This window comes from Hemitrygon akajei, unplaced genomic scaffold, assembly GCF_048418815.1.
Source record: "Hemitrygon akajei unplaced genomic scaffold, sHemAka1.3 Scf000059, whole genome shotgun sequence".
Lineage (NCBI taxonomy): Eukaryota > Metazoa > Chordata > Chondrichthyes > Myliobatiformes > Dasyatidae > Hemitrygon > Hemitrygon akajei.
Window position 1 is genome coordinate 5,272,436 of NW_027331945.1, and position 4,173 is coordinate 5,276,608.

Sequence of the window (4,173 nt, forward strand, 5' to 3'; positions counted from 1 at the left end):
AGTCAGATGGAAAATAATTCGTCCGTACACACGCTAAAGGCGAGTGATATAATAGCTTAACCCAGGCGACAAATATTCTGCCGAATCCAAATTTCTCCAAAATATTAAACAAGTATACCCTCTCCACTCTATTAAACAACTTATCCGCATCCAAGGAGATAACGACCTCCGGACTCGGAGAATCAGTGGGTGAATAAACCACATCAGCCAGTCGACGGATATTTAAAAAAAAGAATGGCGATTTTTAATAAAACCTGTTTGATCATCTTTGAGTCCCTTTACATTCCAAGAAATAAACCTCACAGCGTGGCCTCCATCTGCAGCACTCATGTTAACTATATCAAAACACACATAGGGCCCACAATCCAAAACAATGCGAGGGCACAACTGCACACAATAACGCACAATGAAAATAAAGTCTGGCCAATCCGTAACACACAAACGAACCAGCTGCCATGGTAATCCCCCCAAAAAACTCCCCCACCCCTTTACACAAACACGAAAAAACAATTAACCCCCGAAACCTAGATCTACCTCCCCAACTGAGGATGGTCGCAGGCATTAAAAAACAAAAAACTTCCAAAGCTTTCCCCATACAACCAAAACTGTAACTAATCTAGGGCGGCTTTCCTCCTTGGAATTTATACCAACACTTATTCTACTTTAAATATATATAGGTTAAAGATAACTAAGGGAACCCTCTCCAGGTCATCGGGTAGCGCAGGTCCAATAGCGTGTAACATCAGATTCCTTGCTCGGGGCTTCGCTATCTTTTTCCTGTTTTACCTCGAAGGTGCATTTTGTTTGCCATGTCCGTGTCCAGCAACATCCCGGGTTGTTCACAATGCTCAGTTATCTCGAGCATGCGACAAAGACAAACAGGTAGTTTTTGAATAAAAATCGGGAGCCACACTTACACGTACCTACTCACTCCATGCTCAACCCGGAAGTCCCCCAACCTTGAACAACATTCTGACTGTAATAACTCATCCATGATGGAATGATGAAGCAGATCTCTCTGAAAAATGTCTTATGTTCTTGTGAACCTTGTCACATCTTCGCTTTCTTCCACAATCATCAGATTATTGGGCCTCATAGTCTATTTACTAACATCCATCTGTAAAGCAGGGTTGCCCGGTATAATTGACCCTCCCACCCAATGTTTTCAGATTCAGTCCAGTCTATAAAGGTTTATTTCTCCGCTTCCCTAAATGTTTAAACAATGAGTCTTCCAAGCGCTCTCATCCATCTGAACAAAAGTCCTTCCCAAATTCCTGCCGAGACGCGTCTCACGAGTCTTCGAATTGTAATATTTTACAGCTTTACTTTCCACAGAATTTGCCTAACCTGAGCAAACTGTAACACTCTCGCTTCATTTCCGATTGGCCGGACGGTATTCGTGTTTGCGTGCATATAACTTTGCTAACAAACCAGGCATTCATTCCCTTCTCAAACACAACTCCAAAGTTGTCAGGATAGCCGAGTGGTCTAAGGCGCCAGACTCAAGGAATTGAAAGTCCTTCCGACAAACGGGACGGTTCTGGTCTCCATCTGGGGTCGTGGGTTCGAATTCCACTCCTGACAAAATTTGTCTTTAAGCATTCAATCGAGGCGACGTTATTTCTGTAAACAAAACCTGGATTGTTGAGGTGGATTAGAAAAACTATTGGACGATAAAATTATGTTTTTGAGACTGTTCATCACATTGCAACAGATCATCGTACACCAAATTTTGGGTATGTTATTTATTCAGAAACAATTTCAGGATGAAGGATCTCGGCCCGAAACGCCGACTCTTTACGCTTTTCCAGAGATGCTGCCTGGTCTGCTGCGATCCTCCTGGCGTACTCAACTAATCAATATAGATTAGTTTCTAAAGTGCAATGATTGGTTGTCAGAATATTCAATGGATGGCCACGTGAGTGTACATTATCCCCTTTTGATCAATAGTCTGTTTGTTGATGGGTAGTAACTGTTCTTGAACGTGGTGGTGAGAGTCCTGAGGCTCTTGACCGTCTACCCGATGGCAGCAGCGCAAAAAGAGCATGGCAGGATGGTGACGACCTCTGACGGTGGATGCTGTTTTCCTATGACAGCGTTTTATGTGGACGTGCTTAATGTTTGTGAGAGTTTTCCCGTGATGGAATGGGCCGAATTCAGTAAATTTTTTAAAGATTTTCCTTCAAAAAGATTGCTATTTCTGTACCAAGTCTTGATGCAGACAGATAATGTATTTCTACGACAGATCTGTAAAAGTCCAATAATTTTTTGATGCCATGCTGAATCTCCGCAGTCTCCTAAGAAAATAGAGGAAATAGTAATAGCAACAATGTAAAGCTACAGACGCGACCCGCCTCTGATCCTCGAAACAGAACTGGCTCATGGACCTCAGATTTCCCTCTGCTGAAGTCAGCAATCAGTTAATTGGTCTTGCCGACATTAAAGGAAAGGGTGTTGTCACATCTTCTTTAAAACGATCTCCTCTTTAAAACGATGGATACATACATGGAATTATGATGTAACGGCCATTACGGAGACGAGGTTGGCACAAGGGCAGGAATGGATTCTCAATATTCCTGGAAATTCAGTGATTTAAAAAGGATAGAGAGGGGGTAAAAAGAGGAGGAGGGGTGGCATTACTGGTCGGGCATTACTGGTAGCAAAATCCTCTTTTGAGTCAGTATGGGAGGAAGTCAGGAACTGGAAGGAAGCAGTTACTCCACTGGGGGTATTTAATAGGCCCCCTGGTAGCTGCAGAGATGCCGAGGAGCAAATTGGGAGGCAGATTTTGGAAAGGTGCAAAATAACAGGGTTGTTATCATGGTGACTTTAACTTCCTTAATATTGATTGGCACTTGAATATTTCCAAGGGTCTAGATGGGGCGGAGTTTGTGAAGTGTGTGCAGGATGGATTCCTGTCACAGTATGTTGACAGGCCGACTAGGGGGAATGCCATACTAGATCTAGTATTAGGTTATCAACCGGGTCAGGTCACAGTTCTGTCAGTGGGTGAGCATCTGTGGGACAGTAATCACCGCTCCCTGACCTTCAGCATTATCATGGAAAAGGAGAGAATCAGAGAGGACAGGAAACTTTTTAATTGGGGAAGGGCAAATTATGAGGCTAGAAGGCTAGAACTTGCGGGTGTGAATTGGAATGATGTTTTTCTAGGGAAATGTACTATGGACAGGTGGTCGATGTTTAAGGATATCTTGCATGATGTTAGGGATAAATTTGTCCCGGTGAGGAAGATAAAGAATGGCAGTGTGAGGGAACCATGGGTGACAAGTGAAGTGGAAAATATAGTCAGGTGGAAGAAGGCAGCATACATGATGTTTAGGGAGCAAGGATTAGATGGGTCTATTGATGAATATAGGGTAGCAAGAAAGGAGCTTAAGAAGGGGTTGAGGAGAGCAAGAAGGGGGCATGAGAAGGCCTTGGCGAGTAAGGTAAAGAAAAAACCCCAGGCATTCTTCAAATTTGTGAAGAACAAAAGGATGACAGGAGTGAAGGTAGGATCGATTAGAGATAAAAATGGGAAGATATGCCTGGAGGCTGTGGAGTTGAACGAAGTCCTCAATGAATACATGTCTTCGGTATTCACCACTGAGAGGGAACTCGATAACTGTCAGGACAATCTGAGTGATTTTGATGTTCTGGAACATGTTAATATTAAGTGAGAGGAGGTGTTGGAGTTGTTAAAATTCATTAGGACGTATACGTCCCCGGGTCCTAACGGAATATTCCCCAGGCTGCTCCACGACGCAAGGGAAGAGATTGCTGAACCTCTGGCTAGGATCTTTATGTTCTCGTTGTCCACGGGAATGATACCCGAGGACTGGAGGGAGGCGAATATTGTCCCCTTGTTCCAAAAAGGTAGTAGGGATAGTCTAAGTAATTATAGAACAGTGAGCCTTACATCTGTGGTGGGAAAGCTGTTGGAAAAGATTCTTAGAGATAGGATCTATGAACATTTAAAGAATCATCGTCTGGTCAGGGACAGTCAGCATTGCTCTGTAAAGGGCAGATCGTGCCTAACAAGCCTGATAGATTTTTTAAGGAGGTGACCAGCATGTAGTTGAGGGTAGTGCAGTGAATGTGATCTACATGGATTTATTAAGGCATTTGACATATTACATGTGTCTCCCGGCTGACTGCAGGACGGTGTCACCC

General features: G+C 43.5%; 1 non-coding gene across 1 annotated transcript; it reads left to right on the forward strand.

The window, feature by feature from the left end:
• The first annotated feature begins 1,469 nt into the window (after window positions 1–1,469).
• trnal-caa (transfer RNA leucine (anticodon CAA)) lies at window positions 1,470–1,584 on the forward strand. Its single transcript has 2 exons — window positions 1,470–1,507; window positions 1,550–1,584. It is a non-coding gene; the product is annotated as a tRNA-Leu (tRNA).
• Window positions 1,585–4,173: the final 2,589 nt, after the last annotated feature.